The sequence below is a fragment of the Scyliorhinus torazame genome, chromosome 10, assembly GCF_047496885.1.
Source record: "Scyliorhinus torazame isolate Kashiwa2021f chromosome 10, sScyTor2.1, whole genome shotgun sequence".
NCBI classification, from domain to species: Eukaryota; Metazoa; Chordata; class Chondrichthyes; order Carcharhiniformes; family Scyliorhinidae; genus Scyliorhinus; species Scyliorhinus torazame.
Window position 1 is genome coordinate 197,317,412 of NC_092716.1, and position 27,718 is coordinate 197,345,129.

Below are 27,718 nucleotides of genomic sequence, written 5' to 3' on the forward strand. Positions count from 1 at the left end.
AGTATTGGCTGAGATCGACTGTATTGGCCATGATGGGCAGTATTTGCCGGGATGGACAGTATTGTGTGTGATGGACAGTATTGGGTGTGATGGACAGTATTGGGTGTGATGGACAGTATTGGCTGTGATGGGCAGTATTGGCTCTAATGGACAGTATCGGCTGTGATGGACTGTATTTGCTGTGATGGACAGTATTGGCTGTGATGGACAGTGTTGGCTGTGATGGACTGTATTTGCTGTGATGGACAGTATTGGGTGTGATGGACAGTATTTGCTGTGATGGGCAGTATTGGCTCTAATGGACAGTATTGGCTGTGATGGACTGTATTTGCTGTGATGGACAGTATTGGCTGTGATGGACAGTATTGACTGTGATGGACAGTATTGGCTGTGATGGACAGTATTGGCAGTGATTGACTGTATTGGCTGTGATGGACAGTATTGGCCAGGATGGACAGTATTTGAGGTGATGGACAGTCTTGACTGTGATGGACAGTATTGGCTGTGATGGACAGTATTGGTTGTGATGGACAGTATTGGGTGTGATGGACAGTATTGGGTGTGATGGACAGTATTGGCTGTGATGGACTGTGTTGGCTGTGATGGACAGTATTGTCTGCGATGGACAGTATTGGTTGCGATGGACTGTATTGGCTGCGATGGACAGTATTGGCTGCGATGGACAGTATTGGCTGCGATGGACAATATTGGCTGTGATGGACAATATTGGCTGTGATGGGCAGTATTGGCTGTGATCGACAGTGGTTGCTGTGATGGACAGTATTTGCTGTGATGGATAGTATTGGCCATGATGGACAGTATTGGCTGCGATGGACAGTATTGGCTGTGATGGGCAGTATTGGCTCTAATGGACAGTATTGGCTGTGATGGACAGTATTGACTGTGATGGACAGTATTACCTGTGATGGATAGTATTGGCTGCGATGGACAGTATTTCCTGTGATGGATAGTATTGGCTGTGATGGACAGTATTTCCTGTGATGGACAGTATTTCCTGTGATGGACACTATTGGCTGTGATGGACACTATTGGCTGTGATGGACAGTATTGGCTGTGATGGACAGTATTTGCTGTGATGGACAGTATTGGCTGTGATTGATTGTATTGGCTGTGATGGGCAGTATTGGCTGTCATGGACAGTATTGGCTGTGATGGACAGTATTGGCTGTGATTGACTGTATTGGCTGTGATCGACTGTATTGGTTGTAATGGACTGTATTTGCTGTGATGGACAGTATTGGCTGTGATGGACAGTGTTCGTTGTGATGGACAGTATTGCCTTTAATGGACAGTATTAGCTGTGATGGACTGTGTTGGCTGTGATGGACGTTATTGTCTGCGATGGACAGTATTGGCTGCGATGGACAGTATTGGCTGCGATGGTCAATATTGGCTGTATTGGACAGTATTGGCTGTGTTGGACAGTATTTGCTGTGCTGGACAGTATTGGCTGTGATGGACAGTATTGGCTGTGATGGACAGTATTGGCTGTGATGGACAGTATTTGCTGTGATGGACAGTATTTGCTGTGATGGACACTATTGGCTGCGATGGACAGTATTGGCTGCGATGGACAGTATTGGCTGTGATGGGCAGTATTTGCCAGGATGGACAGTATTTGAGGTGATGGACAGTATTGGCTGTGATGGACAGTATTGGTTGGGATGGACAGTATTGGGTGTGATGGACAGTATTGGCTGTGATGGACAGTATTGGCTGCGATGGACAGTATTTCCTGTGATGGATAGTATTGGCTGTGATTGACTGTATTGGCTGTGATGGACAGTATTGGCTGTGATGGACTGTATTTGCTGTGATGGACAGTATTGGCTGTGACTGACAGTATTCGTTGTGATGGACAGTTTTGGCTGTGATGGTCAATATTGGCTGTGATGGACAGTATTGGCTGTGTTGGACAGTATTTGCTGTGATGGACAGTATTGGCTGTGATGGACAGTATTGACTGTGATGGACAGTATTTCCTGTGATGGTCAATATTGACTGTGATGGACAGTATTTCCTGTGATGGACAGTATTGCCTGTGATGAACAGTATTGGCTGTGATGGACAGTATTTGCTGCGATTGACAGTATTGGCTGTGATGGACAGTATTGTCTGTGACGGACAGTATTGGCTGAGATCGACTGTATTGACCATGATGGGCAGTATTTGCCGGGATGGACAGTATTGTGTGTGATGAACAGTATTGTCTGCGATGGACAGTATTGGGGGCGATGGACAGTGTTGGCTGCGATGGGCAGTATTGGCTCTAATGGAGAGTATTGGCAGTGATGGACTGTATTTGCTGTGATGGACAGTATTGGCTGTGATGGACAGTATTGGCTGTGATGGACAGTATTGGCTGTGATTGACTGTATTGGCTGTGATGGACAGTATTGGCTGTGATTGACAGTATTGGCTGTGATTGACTGTATTGGCTGTGATGGACAGTATTGGCTGTGATGGACTGTATTTGCTGTGATGGCAGTATTGGCTGAGATGGACAGTATTGGCTGTGATGGACAGTATTCGTTGTGATGGACAGTATTGCCTTTAATGGACAGTATTGGCTGTGATGGACTGTGTTGGGTGTGATCGACAGTATTGGCTGTGATGGACAGTATTGGCTGTGATGGACAGTATTGGCTGTGTTGGACAGTATTTGCTGTGATGGACAGTATTGGCTGTAATGGACAGTATTGACTGTGATGGACAGTATTTCCTGTGATGGTCAATATTGACTGTGATGGACAGTATTTCCTGTGATGGACAGTATTGCCTGTGATGAACAGTATTGGCTGTGATGGACAGTATTTGCTGCGATTGACAGTATTGGCTGTGATGGACAGTATTGTCTGTGACGGACAGTATTGGCTGAGATCGACTGTATTGACCATGATGGGCAGTATTTGCCGGGATGGACAATATTGTATGTGATGAACAGTATTGTCTGCGATGGACAGTATTGGGTGTGATGGACAGTGTTGGCTGTGATGGGCAGTATTGGCTCTAATGGAGAGTATTGGCAGTGATGGACTGTATTTGCTGTGATGGACAGTACTGGCTGTGATGGACAGTATTGGCTGTGATGGACAGTAATGGCTGTGATTGACTGTATTGGCTGTGATGGACAGTATTGTCTGTGATGGACTGTATTTGCTGTGATGGCAGTATTGGCTGAGATGGACAGTATTGGCTGTGATGGACTGTGTTGGGTGTGATCGACAGTATTTGCTGTGATGGACTGTGTTGGGTGTGATCGACAGTATTGGCTGTGATGGACAGTATTGGCTGTGATGGACAGTATTGGTTGCGGTGGACAGTATTGTCTGCGATGGACAGTATTGGCTGCGATGGACAGTATTGGCTGTGTTGGACAGTATTTGCTGTGATGGACAGTATTTGCTGTGATGGACAGTATTGGCTGTGAATGACAGTATTGGCTGTGATGGACAGTATTGGCTGTGATGGACAGTATTGGCTGTGTTGGACAGTATTTGCTGTGATGGACAGTATTTGCTGCGATGGACAGTATTGGCTGCGATGGACAGTATTGGCTGCGATGGACAGTATTGGCTGTGTTGGACAGTATTTGCTGTGATGCACAGTATTTGCTGTGATGGACAGTATGGGCTGTGAATGACAGTATTGGCTGCGATGGACAGTATTCGTTGTGATGGACAGTATTGCCTTTAATGGACAGTATTGGCTGTGATGGACTGTGTTGGGTGTGATCGACAGTATTTGCTGTGATGGACTGTGTTGGGTGTGATGGACAGTATTGGCTGTGATGGACAGTATTGGCTGTGATGGACAGTATTGGCTGTGTTGGACAGTATTTGCTGTGATGGACAGTATTGGCTGTGATGGACAGTATTGACTGTGATGGACAGTATTTCCTGTGATGGTCAATATTGACTGTGATGGACAGTATTTCCTGTGATGGACAGTATTGCCTGTGATGAACAGTATTGGCTGTGATGGACAGTATTTGCTGCGATTGACAGTATTGGCTGTGATGGACAGTATTTTCTGTGACGGACAGTATTGGCTGAGATCGACTGTATTGACCATGATGGGCAGTATTTGCCGGGATGGACAGTATTGTGTGTGATGAACAGTATTGTCTGCGATGGACAGTATTGGGTGTGATGGACAGTGTTGGCTGTGATGGGCAGTATTGGCTCTAATGGAGAGTATTGGCAGTGATGGACTGTATTTGCTGTGATGGACAGTATTGGCTGTGATGGACAGTATTGGCTGTGATGGACAGTATTGGCTGTGATTGACTGTATTGGCTGTGATGGACAGTATTGGCTGAGATGGACAGTATTGGCTGTGATGGACAGTATTCGTTGTGATGGACAGTATTGCTTTAATGGACAGTATTGCTTTAATGGACAGTATTGGCTGTGATGGACTGTGTTGGGTGTGATCGACAGTATTTGCTGTGATGGACTGTGTTGGGTGTGATCGACAGTATTGGCTGTGATGGACAGTATTGGCTGTGATGGACAGTATTGGTTGCGGTGGACAGTATTGGCTGCGATGGACAGTATTGGCTGCGATGGACAGTATTGGCTGTGTTGGACAGTATTTGCTGTGATGGACAGTATTTGCTGGGATGGACAGTATTGGCTGTGAATGACAGTATTGGCTGTGATGGACAGTATTGGCTGTGATGGACAGTATTGGCTGTGATGGACAGTATTGGCTGCGTTGGACAGTATTTGCTGTGATGGACAGTATTTGCTGCGATGGACAGTATTGGCTGCGATGGACAGTATTGGCTGCGATGGACAGTATTGGCTGTGTTGGACAGTATTTGCTGTGATGGACAGTATTTGCTGTGATGGACAGTATTTGCTGTGATGGACAGTATTGGCTGTGATGGACAGTATTGGCTGTGTTGGACAGTATTTGCTGTGATGGACAGTATTTGCTGTGATGGACAGTATTGGCTGCGATGGACAGTATTGGCTGCGATGGACAGTATTGGCTGCGATGGACAGTATTGGCTGTGATGGGCAGTATTTGCTGCGATGGACAGTATTGGCTGTGATGGACAGTATTGGCTGTGAATGACAGTATTGGCTGTGAATGACAGTATTGGCTGCGATGGACAGTATTGGCTGCGATGGACAGTATTTGCTGCGATGGACATTATTGGCTGTGATGGGCAGTATTTGCTGCGATGGACAGTATTTGCTGCGATGGACATTATTGGCTGTGATGGGCAGTATTTGCTGCGATGGACAGTATTGGCTGTGATGGACAGTATTGGCTGCGATGGACAGTATTGGGTGTGATGGACAGTGTTGGCTGTGATGGACAGTATTTGCTGCGATGGACAGTATTGGCTGTGATGGACAGTATTTGCTGCAATGGAAAGTATTGGCTGTGATGGGCAGTATTGGCTCTAATGGACAGTATTGGCTGCGATGGACAGTATTGACCGTGATGGACTGTATTTGCCTTGATGGACAGTATTGGCTGTGAATGACAGTATTGGCTGTGATGGACAGTATTGGCTGTGATGGACAGTATTTGCTGCGATGGACAGTATTGGCTGTGATGGACAGTATTTGCTGCGATGGACAGTATTGGGTGTGATGGGCAGTATTTGCCTGGATGGACAATATTGTATGTGATGGACAGTATTGGCTGCGATGGACAGTATTGGGTGTAATGGGCAGTTTGGCCCTAATGGACAGTATTGGCTGTGATGGACTGTATTGGCTGTGATGGGCAGTATTGGCTGTGATGGACAGTATTGGCTGTGATGGACAGTATTGGCTGTGATTGACTGTATTTGCTGTGATGAACAGTATTGGCTGTGATGGACAGTATTCGTTGTGATGGACAGTATTGCCTTTAATAGACAGTATTGGCCATGATGGGCTGTATTTGCTGTGATGGAAAGTATTTCCCGTGATGGACAGTCTTTGCTGCGATGGACAGTATTGGCTGTGATGGACAGTATTGTCTGCGACGGACAGTATTGGCTGAGATCGTCTGTATTGGCCATGATGGGCAGTACTGGCCATGATGGGCAGTATTGGCCATGATGGATTGTATTGGCTGTGATGGACAGTATTGGCTGTGATGGACAGTATTGGCTGTGATGGACAGTATTGGCTGTGATGGACAGTATTTGCTGCGATGGACAGTATTGGCTGTGATGGACAGTATTGTCTGTGACGGACAGTATTGTCTGTGATCATCTGTATTGGCCATGATGGGCAGTATTGGCCATGATGGATTGTATTGGCCATGATGGGCAGTATTTGCCGGGATGGACAGTATTGTATGTGATGGACAGTCTTGGCTGCGATGGACAGTATTGGGTGTGATGGACAGTGTTGGCTGTGATGGGCAGTATTGGCTCTAATGGACAGTATTGGCTGTGATGGACTGTATTTGCTGTGTTGGACAGTATGGGTTTTAATGGACAGTATTGGTTGCGATGGACAGTATTGCCTTTAATGAACAGTATTGGCTCTGATGGACTGTATTGGCTGTGATGGACAGTATTGGCTGTGATTGACTGTATTTGCTGTGATGGACAGTACTGGCTGTGATGGACAGTATTGGCTGTGATGGACAGTATTGGCTGTGATTGACTGTATTGGCTGTGATGGACAGTATTGTCTGTGATGGACTGTATTTGCTGTGATGGCAGTATTGGCTGAGATGGACAGTATTGGCTGTGATGGACTGTGTTGGGTGTGATCGACAGTATTTGCTGTGATGGACTGTGTTGGGTGTGATCGACAGTATTGGCTGTGATGGACAGTATTGGCTGTGATGGACAGTATTGGTTGCGGTGGACAGTATTGTCTGCGATGGACAGTATTGGCTGTGATGGACAGTATTGGCTGTGTTGGACAGTATTTGCTGTGATGAACAGTATTGGCTGTGATGGACAGTATTGGCTGTGAATGACAGTATTGGCTGTGATGGACAGTATTGGCTGTGATGGACAGTATTGGCTGTGTTGGACAGTATTTGCTGTGATGGACAGTATTTGCTGCGATGGACAGTATTGGCTGCGATGGACAGTATTGGCTGCGATGGACAGTATTGGCTGTGTTGGACAGTATTTGCTGTGATGCACAGTATTTGCTGTGATGGACAGTATTGGCTGTGAATGACAGTATTGGCTGCGATGGACAGTATTCGTTGTGATGGACAGTATTGCCTTTAATGGACAGTATTGGCTGTGATGGACTGTGTTGGGTGTGATCGACAGTATTTGCTGTGATGGACTGTGTTGGGTGTGATGGACAGTATTGGCTGTGATGGACAGTATTGGCTGTGATGGACAGTATTGGCTGTGTTGGACAGTATTTGCTGTGATGGACAGTATTGGCTGTGATGGACAGTATTGACTGTGATGGACAGTATTTCCTGTGATGGTCAATATTGACTGTGATGGACAGTATTGCCTGTGATGAACAGTATTGGCTGTGATGGACAGTATTTGCTGCGATTGACAGTATTGGCTGTGATGGACAGTATTTTCTGTGACGGACAGTATTGGCTGAGATCGACTGTATTGACCATGATGGGCAGTATTTGCCGGGATGGACAGTATTGTGTGTGATGAACAGTATTGTCTGCGATGGACAGTATTGGGTGTGATGGACAGTGTTGGCTGTGATGGGCAGTATTGGCTCTAATGGAGAGTATTGGCAGTGATGGACTGTATTTGCTGTGATGGACAGTATTGGCTGTGATGGACAGTATTGGCTGTGATGGACAGTATTGGCTGTGATTGACTGTATTGGCTGTGATGGACAGTATTGGCTGAGATGGACAGTATTGGCTGTGATGGACAGTATTCGTTGTGATGGACAGTATTGCTTTAATGGACAGTATTGGCTGTGATGGACTGTGTTGGGTGTGATCGACAGTATTTGCTGTGATGGACTGTGTTGGGTGTGATCGACAGTATTGGCTGTGATGGACAGTATTGGCTGTGATGGACAGTATTGGTTGCGGTGGACAGTATTGGCTGCGATGGACAGTATTGGCTGCGATGGACAGTATTGGCTGTGTTGGACAGTATTTGCTGTGATGGACAGTATTTGCTGGGATGGACAGTATTGGCTGTGAATGACAGTATTGGCTGTGATGGACAGTATTGGCTGTGATGGACAGTATTGGCTGTGATGGACAGTATTGGCTGCGTTGGACAGTATTTGCTGTGATGGACAGTATTTGCTGCGATGGACAGTATTGGCTGCGATGGACAGTATTGGCTGCGATGGACAGTATTGGCTGTGTTGGACAGTATTTGCTGTGATGGACAGTATTTGCTGTGATGGACAGTATTTGCTGTGATGGACAGTATTGGCTGTGATGGACAGTATTGGCTGTGTTGGACAGTATTTGCTGTGATGGACAGTATTTGCTGTGATGGACAGTATTGGCTGCGATGGACAGTATTGGCTGCGATGGACAGTATTGGCTGCGATGGACAGTATTGGCTGCGATGGGCAGTATTTGCTGCGATGGACAGTATTGGCTGTGATGGACAGTATTGGCTGTGAATGACAGTATTGGCTGTGAATGACAGTATTGGCTGCGATGGACAGTATTGGCTGCGATGGACAGTATTTGCTGCGATGGACATTATTGGCTGTGATGGGCAGTATTTGCTGCGATGGACAGTATTTGCTGCGATGGACATTATTGGCTGTGATGGGCAGTATTTGCTGCGATGGACAGTATTGGCTGTGATGGACAGTATTGGCTGCGATGGACAGTATTGGGTGTGATGGACAGTGTTGGCTGTGATGGACAGTATTTGCTGCGATGGACAGTATTGGCTGTGATGGACAGTATTTGCTGCAATGGAAAGTATTGGCTGTGATGGGCAGTATTGGCTCTAATGGACAGTATTGGCTGCGATGGACAGTATTGACTGTGATGGACTGTATTTGCCTTGATGGACAGTATTGGCTGTGAATGACAGTATTGGCTGTGATGGACAGTATTGGCTGTGATGGACAGTATTTGCTGCGATGGACAGTATTGGCTGTGATGGACAGTATTTGCTGCGATGGACAGTATTGGGTGTGATGGGCAGTATTTGCCTGGATGGACAATATTGTATGTGATGGACAGTATTGGCTGCGATGGACAGTATTGGGTGTGATGGGCAGTTTGGCCCTAATGGACAGTATTGGCTGTGATGGACTGTATTGGCTGTGATGGGCAGTATTGGCTGTGATGGACAGTATTGGCTGTGATGGACAGTATTGGCTGTGATTGACTGTATTTGCTGTGATGAACAGTATTGGCTGTGATGGACAGTATTCGTTGTGATGGACAGTATTGCCTTTAATAGACAGTATTGGCCATGATGGGCTGTATTTGCTGTGATGGAAAGTATTTCCCGTGATGGACAGTCTTTGCTGCGATGGACAGTATTGGCTGTGATGGACAGTATTGTCTGCGACGGACAGTATTGGCTGAGATCGTCTGTATTGGCCATGATGGGCAGTACTGGCCATGATGGGCAGTATTGGCCATGATGGATTGTATTGGCTGTGATGGACAGTATTGGCTGTGATGGACAGTATTGGCTGTGATGGACAGTATTGGCTGTGATGGACAGTATTTGCTGCGATGGACAGTATTGGCTGTGATGGACAGTATTGTCTGTGACGGACAGTATTGGCTGTGATCATCTGTATTGGCCATGATGGGCAGTATTGGCCATGATGGATTGTATTGGCCATGATGGGCAGTATTTGCCGGGATGGACAGTATTGTATGTGATGGACAGTCTTGGCTGCGATGGACAGTATTGGGTGTGATGGACAGTGTTGGCTGTGATGGGCAGTATTGGCTCTAATGGACAGTATTGGCTGTGATGGACTGTATTTGCTGTGTTGGACAGTATGGGTTTTAATGGACAGTATTGGTTGCGATGGACAGTATTGCCTTTAATGAACAGTATTGGCTCTGATGGACTGTATTGGCTGTGATGGACAGTATTGGCTGTGATTGACTGTATTTGCTGTGATGGGCAGTATTGGCTGTGATGGGCAGTATTGGCTGTGATGGACACTATTGGCTGTGATGGACAGTATTGGCTGTGATTGACTGTATTGGCTGTGATGGACAGTATTGGCTGTGATGGACTGTATTTGCTGTGATGGACAGTATTTGCTGTGATGGACATTATTAGTTGTGATGGACAGTATTGCCTTTAATGGACAGTATTTGCTGTGATAGACTGTATTTGCTGTGATGGACTGTATTGGCTGTGATGGACAGTATTGGCTGTGATGGGCAGTATTGGCTGTGATGGGCAGTATTGGCTGCAATGGACCCATTTGGCAATGATGGACCCATTTGGCTGCGATGTACCCATTTATCTGTGATGGACCAATTTGGCTGTGATGGACCCATTTGGCTGCGATGGACAGTGTTGCCTGCGATTATCCCATTTGGCTGCGATGGACAGTATTGGCTGCAATGGACCCATTTAGCTGTGATGGACCCATTTGGCTGCAATGGACCCATTTAGCTGTGATGGACCCATTTGGCTGCAATGGACCCATTTGGCTGTGATGGACCCATTTGGCTGTGATGGACTGATTTGGCTGTGATGGATCGATTTGGCTGTGATGGACTGATTTGGCTGTGATGGATCGATTTGGCTGTGATGGCCCCATTTGGCTGTGATGGACCGATTTGGCTGTGATGGACCCATTTGGCTGTGATGGACCGATTTGGCTGTGATGGACCGATTTGGCTGTGATGGACCCATTTGGCTGTGATGGACCCAATTGGCTGTGATGGACCCATTTGGCTGTGATGGACTGATTTGGCTGTGATGGATCGATTTGGCTGTGATGGACCCATTTGGCTGTGATGGGCTGATTTGGCTGTGATGGACCCATTTGGCTGTGATGGACTGATTTGGCTGTGATGGATCGATTTGGCTGTGATGGACCCATTTGGCTGTGATGGACTGATTTGGCTGTGATGGACAGTATTGGCTGTGATGGGCAGTATTGGCTGTGATGGGCAGTATTGGCTGCAATGGACCCATTTGGCAATGATGGACCCATTTGGCTGCGATGTACCCATTTATCTGTGATGGACCAATTTGGCTGTGATGGACCCATTTGGCTGCGATGGACAGTGTTGCCTGCGATTATCCCATTTGGCTGCGATGGACAGTATTGGCTGCAATGGACCCATTTAGCTGTGATGGACCCATTTGGCTGCAATGGACCCATTTAGCTGTGATGGATCCATTTGGCTGCAATGGACCCATTTGGCTGTGATGGACCCATTTAGCTGTGATGGACCCATTTGGCTGTGATGGACTGATTTGGCTGTGATGGATCGATTTGGCTGTGATGGACTGATTTGGCTGTGATGGATCGATTTGGCTGTGATGGCCCCATTTGGCTGTGATGGACCGATTTGGCTGTGATGGACCCATTTGGCTGTGATGGACCGATTTGGCTGTGATGGACTGATTTGGCTGTGATGGACCCATTTGGCTGTGATGGACCGATTTGGCTGTGATGGACCGATTTGGCTGTGATGGACCCATTTGGCTGTGATGGACCCAATTGGCTGTGATGGACCCATTTGGCTGTGATGGACTGATTTGGCTGTGATGGACTGATTTGGCTGTGATGGACCCATTTGGCTGTGATGGACTGATTTGGCTGTGATGGACCCATTTGGCTGTGATGGACTGATTTGGCTGTGATGGATCGATTTGGCTGTGATGGACCCATTTGGCTGTGATGGACCCATTTGGCTGTGATGGACCCATTTGGCTGTGATGGACCCATTTGGCTGTGATGGATCGATTTGGCTGTGATGGACCCATTTGGCTGTGATGGCCCCATTTGGCTGTGATGGACCCATTTGGCTGTGATGGACTGATTTGGCTGTGATGGATCGATTTGGCTGTGATGGACCCATTTGGCTGTGATGGACTGATTTGGCTGTGATGGACCCATTTGGCTGTGATGGACTGATTTGGCTGTGATGGATCGATTTGGCTGTGGTGGATCGATTTGGCTGTGATGGACTGATTTGGCTGTGATGGACAGTATTGGCTGTGATGGGCAGTATTGGCTGTGATGGGCAGTATTGGCTGCAATGGACCCATTTGGCAATGATGGACCCATTTGGCTGCGATGTACCCATTTATCTGTGATGGACCAATTTGGCTGTGATGGACCCATTTGGCTGCGATGGACTGATTTGGCTGTGATGGATCGATTTGGCTGTGATGGCCCCATTTGGCTGTGATGGACCGATTTGGCTGTGATGGACCCATTTGGCTGTGATGGACCGATTTGGCTGTGATGGACCCATTTGGCTGTGATGGACCCATTTGGCTGTGATGGACCCAATTGGCTGTGATGGACCCATTTGGCTGTGATGGACCCATTTGGCTGTGATGGACTGATTTGGCTGTGATGGATCGATTTGGCTGTGATGGACCCATTTGGCTGTGATGGACTGATTTGGCTGTGATGGACCCATTTGGCTGTGATGGACCCAATTGGCTGTGATGGGCCCATTTGGCTGTGATGGACTGATTTGGCTGTGATGGATCGATTTGGCTGTGATGGACCCATTTGGCTGTGATGGACTGATTTGGCTGTGATGGACCCATTTGGCTGTGATGGACTGATTTGGCTGTGATGGACCCATTTGTCTGTGATGGACTGATTTGGCTGTGATGGATCGATTTGGCTGTGATGGACCCATTTGGCTGTGATGGACTGATTTGGCTGTGATGGATCGATTTGGCTGTGATGGCCCCATTTGGCTGTGATGGACCGATTTGGCTGTGATGGCCCCATTTGGCTGTGATGGACTGATTTGGCTGTGATGGATCGATTTGGCTGTGATGGCCCCATTTGGCTGTGATGGACCCATTTGGCTGTGATGGACCCATTTGGCTGTGATGGACCGATTTGGCTGTCATGGACCCATTTGGCTGTGATGGCCCCATTTGGCTGTGATGGACCCATTTGGCTGTGATGGACCGATTTGGCTGTGATGGACCGATTTGGCTGTGATGGACCGATTTGGCTGTCATGGACCCATTTGGCTGTGATGGCCCCATTTGGCTGTGATGGACCCATTTGGCTGTGATGGACCGATTTGGCTGTCATGGACCCATTTGGCTGTGATGGACCCATTTGTCTGTGATGGCCCGATTTGGCTGTGATGGCCCGATTTGGCGTTAATACACAGCAAATACTGTCCAGCACAGCCAATACTGTCCATCACAGCCAATACAATGACTCGACTTCAAAAGTACTTCATTGTTTGTAAAGCCCTTTGTGATATCCTGTGGCCATGAAAGGTGCGACTTGTTTTTCTTCTTTTCCTTTCAGAACAATTGTGTGAAAGAGAGTAAGTGACAGCAAGAGAGAGAAAAACAACTTGAGAAACTTTTGAGTCAATTTTCATGTGGCTGCTTTCTTCAGGCAGGAGGTGAGTGGTCTCAGGGCCAACTAGTTTTCATGGCCAGGCCTCAGTGATGTACTGTTTTCAAGGTAGGTGCTTGGATAGTTGAAGCAATATGGGGTGGTGGGGTGTGACACCCAGCCTGATCAGGTAAGTTTTTCTTTTGGTCGGAGTGAACTCAATCCTGGGCCATTGTCTTGGAGAATTGAGCACTTAAGGAGGACCTGCATTATTGCATGCTCCACCTATTGATACTTCAACACTGCAGCAGGTATGTCATGCAGGATCTTGCTTTAGCTATTTCCAAAGTGTACCTGAACAGTCCTTTTCAAGGCCCCAACCAAATGGCAGAGCTCTGGACATGGCAACTCTCTCTCTTTCTCTCTCTTTTTCTCATTTTCTCTCTGTATATCTCTCCCTGCCTATGTTTGTCTTTCGGGCTATTCCAGTGAGGCTATCCAGTGAAGAATAGAAGATGGTAGAGGTGGATAGTGGAAGTTAAACACCACCTGAGAGAGTTAATGATTGTTACTTCTGTTGCTCTATCAATTACATTCTTGAGGGAATGAGAATTGGCTCCACTAACAGAAAAAAGTCTCTGAAAGACCGAACGAATTGCATCATATTAATAGTCCTGAGTTAGGTCATTCAGCCTGACTGATCCTTACTGGTGTTTTCTCCGCGTAAACCTCCATCCAGCTTATTTCATCACAGCATGTCTTTTGACGTTGTGTGTTTATCTAGTTTTCCCTTAAAGGCTAAATGCCTCAATTGTTTCATGTGGAGAATAGGAAATAGATTCTGCCCAGTGAAGATTGGTATCCCACCAAATGTGTATTGAACTGAAATGATCAAAAAAATTAATTCTTTCTTTGCTAAATTCTTATCTTTCCGAATGATATGTGAGTGCCACAAAACTGAGCCAAGATGTTAATGATCAACCAATGTGCCATCTATTGTACTAATCTGACTCACAGGACGTCCTTTGTTGATGCCTGGAATTGCATTTTCACCATTTGCCTATCAATGACATGATGAGATCTTCATGCACTTAGCGTCAGATTAAACAGCAACAGGCTAAAGTAGTGGGAATGAACACAAACCGAACGCAAGCATTAAGTTCCAGTACTTCATTCAAGCTCACACTATACAAATTTTCATTATTTACAGAATAATGGGACTTTCCCAGCGGAATTCGCCATCAGCCGGATCCTCCGGCCTGCCAGCAGCGCACCCACGCCCACGGGTTTCGTGATGGTGTGAGGCGGCCACAATGGGAAACCCCATTGGCCAGCTGCAGCAACGGAGAATTCCGCTGCCAGTGGGGGTGCGCGCGCCGCAAAACACGACTGATGGACCGGACAACCCAGTATTCTCTAATGTTAAAGTATTTTTGTTTTCAGAATGCCAGGTTAGGTAAATAAGTTTGCAGCTTCAAACACCACTCCAGAGACAGGGGGCGAAATTCTCCATTATCGGCGGAAAGTCCGCCGATCGGCGCAAAAAACGGCGCAAATCCCACTTGCGTCACGTCATAAAAATGGGCCGATAGTCTGCGGCCCGAAATGGGCTAGCAGCGATGTAACGGGATCCGCGCTTGCGCAGTGGTTCACGCCGTGCAGCGTCATACGCGCTGCACGGCGTGACGGCTCATAAGGCCGCGCAGCTCCCCCCCACCCGACCGGAACAGCCGACCGCAACACCCGACTTGATGGCTGGCCGTCGCTCAGCCCCGAGGTTCGAGTCACGCGTTGTGGAGGCGCTCCTGGACGCGGTGGAGCAGAGGAGGGACGCCCTGTATCCCGGGCACGGCCGCAGAGTTGCCCCACGCCACAGCCGGCGTCTGTGGAGGGAGGTGGCAGAGGCCGTCACCGCTGTGGCCCTAACACCACGGACAGGCACCCAGTGCCACAAGAAGGTGAACGACCTCGTCAGAGCAGGCAGGGTGAGCCTCCCCATATCCCCCATATCCCCCTCCCCCAAATCCCTCCCTCCCCCATATCCCCCCCTCCCCCATATCCCCCCCTCCCCCATATCCCCCATATCCCCCCTCCCCCATATCCCCCATATCCCCCCTCCCCCATATCCCCCTCCCCCATATCCCCCATATCCCCCCTCCCCCATATCCCCCCTCCCCCATATCCCCCATATCCCCCCTCCCCCATATCCCCCATATCCCCCCCTCCCCCATATCCCCCATATCCCCCCTCCCCATATCCCCCCTTCCCCATATCCCCCCTCCCCCATATCCCCCATATCCCCCCTCCCCCATATCCCCCCTCCCCATATCCCCCATATCCCCCCTCCCCCATATCCCCCATATCCCCCTCCCCATATCCCCCCTCCCCATATCCCCCATATCCCCCCTCCCCCATATCCCCCCCTCCCCCATATCCCCCCTCCCCCATATCCCCCATGCCCCCCTCCCCCATATCCCCCATATCCCCCCCTCCCCATATCCCCCCTCCCCCATATCCCCCCTCCCCCATATCCCCCATATCCCCCCTCCCCCATATCCCCCCTCCCCCATATCCCCCATATTCCCCCCTCCCCATATCCCCCCCTCCCCCATATCCCCCATATTCCCCCCTCCCCCATATCCCCCTCCCCCATATCCCCCTCCCCCATATCCCCCATATCCCCCCTCCCCCATATCCCCCCTCCCCCATATCCCCCATATCCCCCCCTCCCCCATATCCCCCCCTCCCCCATATCCCCCATATCCCCCCCTCCCCCATATCCCCCTCCCCCATATCCCCCCCTCCCCCATATCCCCAAGTGAATCCAGCCCTAACCTTAACCTCTGCAATGCACGCGCAACTGATGGCGTGCATTCATATACCTGCCTAACACTGTTGCCTTTTACCCCTGCCACCAACCCCCCCCCCCCAGGAGAAGCGCGCACACAACAATAGGGAGCATGTGAGGACTGGAGGAGGGCCCACTGATGAGAGGCCACTGACCGTACACGAGGAAAGGGCCCTGGAACTGGCTGGCGGACCTGAGGACCGGGAGGTTGCTGATGCAGAGGTCGGGGCCCCACGAGCAAGTGAGCCACCAACAGCCCGTCCCCATATCCCCCCTCCCCTATATCCCCCTCCCCTGTATCACCTGATCACTGCCTGATGTCTAACCATGCATGCTTCATTGTGTATCGCAGGACCAAACGTCCAGGCACCCATCCCCGCAGATACAGACCGCCCGCAGGATGCCCCTCGGAGACCACAGGAGACGGAGAGACCCGCACCCTCCAGCATGCGACGCCCGCAGGATGCCCCTCGGAGACCACGGGAGACGGAGAGACCCGGACCCTCCAGCATGCGACGCCCGCAGGATGCCCCTCGGAGACCACGGGAGACGGAGAGACCCGGACCCTCCAGCATGCGACGCCCGCAGGATGCCCCTCGGAGACCACGGGAGACGGAGAGACCCGGACCCTCCAGCATGCGACGCCCGCAGGATGCCCCTCGCACACCACGGGAGACGGAGAGACCTGGAGCAACAGGGAGACGACACCCCCGTCACATGCGGGAGCGACCACCCAGCGATGAGGGGGGCAGCCACAGGCCCCCGTCACATCCGAGCCAGGACACCACTACCCAGGACACCCCTACCCGGGACACCCCTACCCGGGACACCACTACCCGGGACAGCACTACCCGGGACAGCACTACCCGGGACAGCACTACCCAGGACACCCCTACCCGGGAAGACGAAATACCGGACAGTGACTCAGAGTGGATGGGTGGAGACGAACCCCCACCCCAAAGTGCCATGGACTCAGAGTGGGACGAAGAGCACGACACAACGCCACTGCTGTCACCAACACCCTCCACCATCGCAGAAACACTCACCACGGTTGGGCACTTTAGTGATGAGGCGTCTGGTACACTCACTGGTGCGCACAACACAGCCGTCCCGGTACAGCAGGTGGAGGTAGGAGCAGCAGAGGGACCGGGCGGTCGGAGGGCAGCCCAGGCCAAGCGAACATCTGCTGCCCAGATGGATCCCGTGTTCCTGCAGTTACCACACCCACACATAGATCCGATGCAACCACCGACACGGAGACGAGCGAATAGGGTGACGGGTGGCTTGCGGCGGCTGCGGTCGCAGGTGGAGGAGTCCACCCGCGTCCAGGAGCTGGGAGTGGTCCCGGTCATGCGTGCCACCCAGGCTGACACCGCACGGGTGGCGTCCGCGGTGGAGGCAATGGGTGCGACGGTGTCAGACATGGGGAACGGTTTGCGAGGCCTGGGGCCTTCCGTGCAGGCGGCGTCTGTGGCCCAGGAAATGGCTGCCCTCTCACAGGAGGCCATGAGCCAGTGCCAGCGCCAGATGGCAGAGGCGCTCAACGCCATAGCCCAGTCTCAGCAGGCCATGGCCCAGTCTCAGCAGGCCATGGCCCAGTCTCAGCAGGCCATAGCCCAGTCTCTGCAGGCCATGGCCCAGTCTCAGCAGGCCATAGCCCAGTCTCTGCAGGCCATGGCCCAGTCTCTGCAGGCCATGGCCCAGTCTCAGCAGGCCATCGCTGAGGGCATCGGCGCCAGTGGCCATGTGCGAGCTAGCGTCGCACTGTCGCAGACAGGGTTCGACAACCCCCTGGGCTCCATGGCTGCAAACCTGCAGACCCCTGTCGATACCAGCACGGGCCTCCAGGACTGGCAGCGCCAGATGTCGGGGGCGCGTCGGATGGCCAGTCTGTTCGCATCCCCCACCCATGTAGAGGCCTGGGGGCCATCGGGCACCCCGAGGGAGGAGGAGGTGGTGTGGTCCGTCCCGGCTCCCTCTGTAGGGGAGGTCCCGGTACACCGCGACACCTCGGACTCCCCCCCTTCCGTCCCAGGTGCATCGGGTGGGCAACGGGCAGGACAGGCTGGCAGCTCGCCATCCCAGTCGCCCGGGCCGCAGCCTGGCCCATCTAGGCCAGGACGCCCCAGGAAACGGCCGCCAAAGGGATCCAGTGTCAGAGGGCAGGAATCACAGGAGTCCACCTCCAGTTCTGCTGTACCATCTGGGGAACCACGTAGACGTAGTCAAAGGGCCCGTAAGGCCAAACAATTAGACACTGAGTAAGTTGGCACGGGTGCAGGGCACAGATGAGTTTTAGGGGCTAGGGCACGTGCATGAACTCCTTTGGTTATTAAAGTCAATGTTACACCTACCGAAGCTGCCTTTGTGCTCTGTCCAAAGTGTGCGGGGGTGTCATGTACGTTGAGCGCAAGTGTGTGTGTGAGGGGTGGTCTTACCTCAGCCCCAGGTGAGTCTGCCCCCTTCCCCCTGGGCCGCCATCAATATCCCCCGGGCAGAGGATGGGACCGTGCGCTGCAGTGTCACAGCCGCATGCAGGGATGGTCCGGGTGGATGGTGGTACTGTGGCCATGGGTCAGACATAGTCCAACGATGTAGAGCCAGGAGCTCATCGGAGGCGGGTTGTCATCATCCTCCATGGCCTGCGATAGACACGCGTCCACCCGCAACTGGGTGAGCCCGGCCCGTTGTGCCGCCGGTGGATCGGCAATTGGGGGTGGGGGGGTGGTGTGCATGCGGGTGGGGTGTGTGGGGTTGGGGAGGGGGGTGAGGGTGCTGGGTGGGTGGATGGGTGGGGGGGTGTGGGTGGTCGGCTGTTGTCATGGTGTGCGGTCTGTGGCCATACTACCCGATTCCCACGCCCATCTAGTCAGTGAAGCGGGCGTCTATCAGTCTGTCCCGTGCCCGCTGGGCCAGCCGGTAACGGTGGACAGCCACCCGCCTGTGTCTACCCCGTCTGCCCTGACCATTGCCTCCATCCCCCTCATCTGGGGAGGACTGGGCCTCTTCCTGCTGCTCCTCCACTCCGCCCTCCTCTGCCTGCGGCACATCGCCCCTCTGCTGGGCTATGTTGTGCAGGACGCAGCACACCACAATGATGCGGCCGACCCTATCTGACCGATACTGGAGGGCGCCCCCAGAGAGGTCCAGGCACCTGAAACGCATCTTCAGCACGCCAAAGCACCTCTCGATCACTCCCCTTGTCGCTACATGGGCATCATTGTAGCGGTTCTCCGCCTCATTGCGTGGCCTCCGTATAGGCGTCATCAGCCACGATCGCAATGGGTAGCCCCTGTCGCCCAGCAACCAGCCCCTCAGCCGGGGATGGCGTCCCTCGTACATGCCGGGGATGGATGACCGCGACAACACGAATGAGTCGTGTACACTGCCTGGGTGACGGGCGCAGACGTGCAGGATCATCATGCGGTGGTCGCAGACCACCTGTACGTTCATTGAATAGGTCCCCTTCCTATTAGTGAACACGGCCCTGTTCTCTGCAGGTGGCCGCACGGCGACGTGCATCCCATCGATCGCGCCCTGGACCATGGGGAACCCGGCAACGGCAGAGAAGCCCACGGCCCGGGCATCTTGGCTGGCCCGGTCCACGGGGAAGCAGATGTAGCGGTGCGCCATGGCATAAAGGGCATCTGTCACTGCCCGGATGCACCGATGCACCGATGTCTGCGATATGCCGGACAGGTCCCCACTCGGTGCCTGGAATGACCCCGTTGCATAAAAGTTCAGGGCCACCGTAACCTTGACGGACACGGGGAGAGGGTGTCCCCCGCCAGTGCCATGCGGTGACAGGTGTGCCAGCAGGTGGCAGATGTGTGCCACGGTTTCCCGGCTCATCTGGAGTCTCCTCCTGCATTCCCGGTCCGTGAGGTCCTGGTATGACTGCTGGGGCCGGTACACACGGGGCGCCCTCGGGTGCCTCCGTTGCCGTGGGGACGCGACGTCCTCCTCCCCCTCCTCGTCCTGTCGGTCAGGTGTCCCTCCAGCCGGGGCGGCTGCCGCCTGCCCCTCTGCGGCAGCATGTGCCGCCTCTCTGGCACGCTCCTCCTCCTCCTCCTCATCCAGGACAACATAGACATGAGCGGCTGCCACCACGGCGGCCAACATCGCTGGATGGTCTGAAAACATGACGGCCTGGTGGGGGGGAGGGGAACGACGACATGTCATCATTTCCCATATCCCCTCCTCCCCCCAGCCAGGTGGCATGGACCGCATGGGTCCAACTGTTGGAGGCTGGCACCTGGCCAGGTGGACCAACTCATTTGCCCTCCCATCACCCACCCCGGCACGGACCCCCCCCCCCAACCCCCAACCTCCACCCCGGCACGGACCCCCCCCCCCAACCTCCACCCCGGCACGGACCCCGCCCCCAACCCCCAACCTCCACCCCGGCACGGACCCCCCCCCCCAACCTCCACCCCGGCACGGACCCCCCCCCAACCCCCAACCTCCACCCCGGCACGGACCCCCTCCCCAACCTCCACCCCGGCACGGACCCCCCCCCTAACCCCCAACCTCCACCCCGGCACGGACCCCCCCCCAACCTCCACCCCGGCACGGACCCCCCCCCCAACCCCCAACCTCCACCCCGGCACGGACCCCCCCCCCCCAACCTCCACCCCGGCACGGACCCCCCCCCCCCCCAACCCCCAACCTCCACCCCGGCACGGACCCCAACCCCCAACCTCCACCCCGGCACAGACCCCCTCCCGGCACTCCCCCGGAGCCCAGCCTACTCTAACCACCCCCCCCCCCCCCCCCCCCGCCGCACACACACACACACAAGCCGAGACACACCTCTCCTCACGCAATCAGTCTGCGGCCACGCCATTTCCTGCCCAGAGCCAACCCCCCAGGCCGTCACTCACCTCCTCGCTGGTCGGCGTGAGCCTGGAGCACCGGGTCACGCCGATGAAAAGGAGGTTTGTTTCACGTCGACGTGAACGGTCATCACGTCGACGTGAACGGTCATCACGTCGACGGGACTTCGGCCCATCCGGAAGGGAGAATATCGGCAGGCCGAAAATCGGCTGCGTTGCGCAGACCCGTGACATTCTCCGCGGCAGCGGCGCCATTAACGCCCCGTCGACTTTTCTCCCTTCGGAGACTTCGGCCGGGGCGGGGGCGGGATTCACGGCGGCCAACGGCCATTCTCCGACCCGGCGGGGGGTCGGAGAATGACGCCCAGGGTATGTGGTGCAGTGGTTACATTACAGTACTGTGGTGTTAGGCCCCTTTAAGGGGCAATTGGCAGATAGGGTCACATGACCTGGGGCGCCAGGGTGGAGGGTTCACCCTTGCAAACATGAGCTTCTGCCTCCAATCGATTCCAGACACTGACTGGCAGCCGTGAAGTTGCAAGATAGTGGGTGTGATTCTCTTGCCGCGTTACGCTCAACCGGGAGCACAGCGCAGCTGGAGAATCGGGGAAAGCCCCTCCCAGCAAGTCTTCCGGCAACCTCCGTGCCTCGCAGGATTTCCCCAAGTCCCTCAAGACGTTGGGGTCGGAGCTCCACCCAAAAGGGGCGGGACCAAATGACGATCACGGAGGTGGGTCGTAATCCAATTTACAACCTACCGATATCCACCGGCCTCCCTCAATTCTCTGGCCTCCCCAGGGTGGCTGCAGCCAAGCGCCAATCAGTGCTGGTCCACACAAACGTGGACCAGGAGGAACGGCCCCCAGGGGGTCTCCTGGGCCATCGGAGACCCATGGGTGGCCAGAGTCAGTGCAGGGTGGCCCTCTCCTGGAACGTGGGCACCGTGGCACTGCCACATCTTTATTATTGTCACAAGTAGGCTTATATTAACACTACAATTACTGTGCAAATTGCCTAGTCGGCACACTCGGCGCCTGTTCAGGTACACAGAGGGAGAATGCAGAATGTCCAATTTATCTAACAACCACGTCTTTTGGGGCTTGTGGGAGGAAACCAGAGAAACTTGAGGAAACCCACACAGACGGGGAGAACATCCAGACTCCGCACAGACAGTGACTCAAGCGGCAACAGAACCCGGGACCCTGGCTCTGTGAAGCAACAGTGCTGACCACTGTGTTACCGTGAAGCCATCGGGTTTCCTTTCTTGGGGGTTGTGGGATAGTGTGTGGGGGGTGACATTGCTCTTGGGTGGGGGGTGGGGTACCCACAAACTCACTTAGAGATGGGGGCACCCTTAAGTGTGGGCTGAACTGGTGAGAAACTCCACAGGGTCCAGAAAAGTGACTGGGCTTGATCCTTGGGCGACGTTGCACTCTCCCTTGAACACGGTGCGTATTTTGAATGCTGGGACAGCCCTCTCGTGGGCTTCATATCCTGACAGTCTTCATGCCTCACGGAATTTACTCAAGTCCCATGAGGCATTGGAGTCCAAATCCCGGCCACAAGGGGCGGGATCAAACAGCGCGCGACAAAGCCGGTTTTAAACCAGCTCCGCCGAACTAACCCGGCATCCACCAGCCATCCTTGATACTCCCCGTTAAGCACTGGTCCACATAAACATGGCAGAATGGCAGCCGGGTTGTCTTGTGGACCATCGGGGCCCCTGGGTGGTCAGGGTCTGTGCAGGGTGGCTCCCTGGCCCTCCCATTGGAACGTGGGCACCTTGGCACTGCTAAGCTAGCAGGAGCACTGCCTAGATGCCAGGGTGGCAGTGCAAGGGTGCCAGATGCCAGGGTGGCACTGCCAAGGGTCAGGGGCCGAGGCGCGGGTCATACCCATGAAAGGAGGGTGGAGGTGGGTTTGAAGGGTTGGGGCGTGCAGGGCAGGTAAATGGGGCCTTCAGGAGGTTTGGAGGGATGACAGGTGGGGGTCCTGGAAGGGTTGCTGTAAAGGGGCTTGGGGGTGGCCTGAAGAGGGTGGCCCCCAGGGACGCCATAGCGGGGTGTCCTCACTTGGGGGGTGTGGGGGACGCACAAGCTCACTGAGAGATTGGGCACCTTTTCAAAATGGTGGCCCGATCTCTGAGTTCAGCTCCCCAGTGCTAAAAAGAAAGTGTGGGTGAGACACAATCAATTTGACTGGAGACGAAGTTGAATCCAAACTGAGGCTTTATTCGTATCAGATGTGTGGCCTCCCACAGCAGCTGACGAAATGGCTGCGAGCTGGAGACCAAGCATATTTATAACCCGGCTCCTGGGCGTGCTAGCTTGCAGGGGCCCAGGTGAACCTATAGTGCAGGTTCTACCGTACAACCCTTAATATAAGAACACAGTGGTTTACCACATTCACCCCCTGTTAAAATTTAGTCCGGTGTGTGTGTGTGTGTGTGTGGGGGGGGTGGGGGGGGGGGGGGGGGGGGGGGTGGAGAACTATATACAATTAGCAATCTTTCATATTTACAGAGCAGTAAAAAAAATGTCTCTGGTCATCCGGCGGGCTGGTCAGAGGTTCAGCCGATCCGGCACCTTGATGGTCCTTTGACATCGACGAAGTGGATCCGGTGATCTTGGTGCTGTCATGGTTGAAGTTGACTCCGGGAGCGTGCCAAAATCCTCTTCATCAACGGGGGTGGGCAGGGGGAGGACGGACTGTCCTACGGGGGTCTGATGGGGGCGGCGGGGGAGGGGAGGGTGGTGACAGGGATGACGGGGGTGGTGTGGGGGCGGAACCTGCTGGTGCCAGGTCCCTGAGGGAGACGGTATCCTGGCGGGCGTCGGGGAACGTCACGTAGCGGCGCCCATTGTCCTTGACCCGGGGGGCGTGGGGGCGACCGCGGCCGCTGAGTGGGCCTGGCACATCACTGCGTAGTGGCCCTTCTTCCCGCAGGCCTTACAAAGGGCATCGCGGGCCGGGCAGCATTAGCGGGGGTGTCTTTGCTGGCCGCAAAAATAGCATCGGCGCCCCCCCGGAGATCACAGGCTGGCGCGTAGCACAGGCGTATTGGGTGGGTAGCGCCCGCGTTGGGGCGGCTGCCTGAGGGGCCCATGAGCGTAGGAGGAGTGGGCCATGCGGTTGGGGGCGTAGGACTGGACATTGCGCAGGGCGACCGTCCATGGAAAGCGCTAGAGTTTTAGTCTCTGCGAGGTCGCGCGTGGCCCCTTCTAGGAGCCGCTGCCTGATAACATCGGACCCAAACCCAGTTACAAAAGCATCCTGCATAAGGAGATCTGAGTGCTCCTTAGCTGTAACGTCCTGGCAGTCACAGTCCCGAACTAGTGGGATCAGGGCCCTCCAGAAGTCCTCGATTGTCTCACCAGGTAGTTGAGTACGCGTTACGAGCGCATGTCTGGCGAAGAGCGTGTTTGTCTTCTGCTCATAATTTTCTTTGAGTCGAGTCATGGCATCAGCGTAATTGGGCACATCCTGGATCAGTGGGAAGACTTTGGAGCTGAGTCTGGAGTACAGTATTTGAATCTTCTGAGCCTCTGGAACAGGGGTCGGCGCCGTGTTGATATACGCTTCAAAACAAGCTAGCCAGTGCTGAAAGTCCTTTCTGGCGTCGCTTGCGTGTGGATCCAGCTGCAGGCGATCTGGTTTAATCCGGAGGTCCATCTTCTGAACCTGATACTAATAAATTGAGGCACGATCAATTTGACTGGAGACGAAGTTGAATCCAAACTGAGGCTTTATTAGTATCAGATGTGTGGCCTCCCACAGCAGCTGACGAAATGGCTGCGAGCTGGAGGCCATGCATATTTATAACCCGGCTCCTGGGCGGAGCTAGCATGCAGGGGCCCAGGTGAACCTGTAGTGCGGGTTCTACCGTACAACCCTGAATGTAAGAACACAGTGGTTTACCACAGTGGGCAAAACCGGTGAGAAAATCCCCAGGCCCCCAAAAATGACTAAGTGTCATTGAATAGCGGTGGGGAACTCGCCAACAGAATCAGCGGGAAACTCCCTGAAAAACCCGCCACAAATGAACTTAGAAATCTTTTGGGAGAATGTTGTAAATGAACGTTACTTGTTTTATACCTAGCTGGTGAGCCAAAGTTATTATTTTGGCGAAGAGGATAAAGCAGAGCATGTGTGGTCCCAAGACTCTCCACTTTTCCACCAAAATAATGACAGCACCTTGGAGTGGATTTTTAAAAAATTTAAAGGCAAGATATTTCTCATTTTCATTGATTACTACTCCAGTTGGATTGAAGTCAGCAGACAGCAGTCATTCATTCACTGAAGAGAGTCTATGCCAAAGATGGCATCATGGACGTTGTGGCGTCCATAACTTTCTGAATGAATGTGGGTTAATTCACATGACTAGTTCATCTCAGAATCCTCAAGTGAGTTAAAAAGCTGAGAGCTGATTGAACCATCAAAACTTGATGAAGAAGCATGAAGATCTCAGCTTAGCCCTTCTTAGTTAGCGAACCTCACCATTACAAATTGAATTCTCACCACCAGAGTCATTAATTGGAAGATGACTGAGAACACAACTTTCTCAGAACTACAAATGAGTGTAGTTAGTTGTTATTGATCAGTTGTGTATTCTTAAGAACTAAGTGTCGAATTCCACTTTAGTAGTGTAAATAAAATCATAGCTTTGTTTAAGTTAAAAGCTATTCTGTGGTCTTCGTGAACACTACGCCAACCACCTTGGAATAAGAAACACAAAGAATACCATACCACCCGGATGCAGTGCCTGAAATGGACAGATGCATAAGATACATAATCTTGTTGACCTCTTTCAAATCTTCCCTCAGTTTCTTTTGCTCCAAGCAGAGTAACCTCCGCTTCACCAATTTCACCTCGCAGCTAAACACCACCATTCTGGTCAATCGCCCTCACAAGGACCCTCACATCCTCCTTTGATTGACAGGAATTTGTGACAACAGTGCTCCCCGCTCTTCTTCCAATATTGGATATTTCACATACGACTGTAAAAGCAGACATTCCACCTGAAGGGCATTTTGAAAGCTCAGCACACCATCAGCCTTGTGAGGAAGTGTCAGCCTTGATTAGGTGCTCATCAGTCTTAGAATCCATACCGTAGAGAATGCTACCAACTGAGACAATTTGGCAGTAAAGGAACAATTCATGGGGGAGGTCTCTTTCTATTATAAATTAATTTATATTTTTCCAATCTCTCTTTCTTTGCTGTCACATTGAAAAAAATCTGTGTTGAGATAGTTGTCCTGTGGTGCAATAGAGAAACACGTATATCTTTTATTAGTGCTGTACAAATAACTAACAAGGTGAAATCATGTGAACGATTAGTGAAATCACACAGGTTACTGGCAGAATGTCACACACAAATGAAGTTGGAAGGCATGGCACTCTGGGAACTTCCCCATGACATTCAACAACAGAATCTTGGCTACTGATCAGGTCCATTCGCTTGCTTTATATGACCTACTTTATCAACAATATCAGGGAAACAGTTCCACACCTCATTCTCAGGTTTATTTTTGAATGTACTAACCAAAGCCTTTTCTCTATTTGCCAGATGTGACTTTAAGATGTTCTCTTTGAGAGAGAAAGAATAAGTCATTCTTATTTATTACACAGCCATTACTGAGCGCAACTCAATTCTTAGACGATTACCCTGCTTACAAAATAAAGAAAGAAGTCTTGCATTTACATAACTCCTTTCACTACCAATGAAGTATTCTTGCATTGCTGTATTGCCAGAATTGTGGCAGTCAAACTGCACACTTAAATCTCTACAAACCAGATCATCTGTTTTCTCAATACCATCAGATGAGGGATAAGTATGGAGAGTTCTGACGCTCTTGTTAATAATAGAGCCATGGGTTGTTTGCATTGGACTGAATGAGCACAAAGAGCCTCAGCTTAATGTTCCATTGGTGCAGCAGGTCTCCCAGTACCCTTGACCACAAGTTTAATTGTATCCTAATTCATACGTTCATATAGATTTTTGATAAACAAGGGGTGTCGTGGTGTGAAAGGTAATAGTGGGCGGGTGGGAATGTGCAGATTAGTCATGATTTTATTAAATGGCGGAGCATGACTGGATGGCCTGCTCCTAGTTACTCTGTACATCTCCAGGGTTGGACTTGAACCCACAACCTTTTAACTCCTGAGAGAGTGTCATCATTGAGTCACAGTTGACAACTAAATATAGAAAGTTGATCGTGTGGAACTTATGTTCAAATTTAGTTAACACTAATAATAGTATTTGGGGAGCAAATCAGCGGAGTGTTGATCCTTCAATATATTTTTCATGCTGGTGCTCTCTTTAGAATCCAACTCTGGTGCGATGTAACACTTTGGAATATAACATTTTAATTCCCTTGGTGGATCAGATGTATGGCTAAAGTCTCTTACAATATCTGGGATTTTACGCATACCCCACCTCACCTGCAGCGGGTCTTCTGGGCGCGGAAGCAACTCACTATTGCCCCCTGGCAGGATCTTCCGGTCCCTTCGAAGCCAATGGCCATTTCTGTTGCTCACCAGCTGGAAGGGACGGAGAGAAGGGAATTAAAGGAGAGATAGGGCAC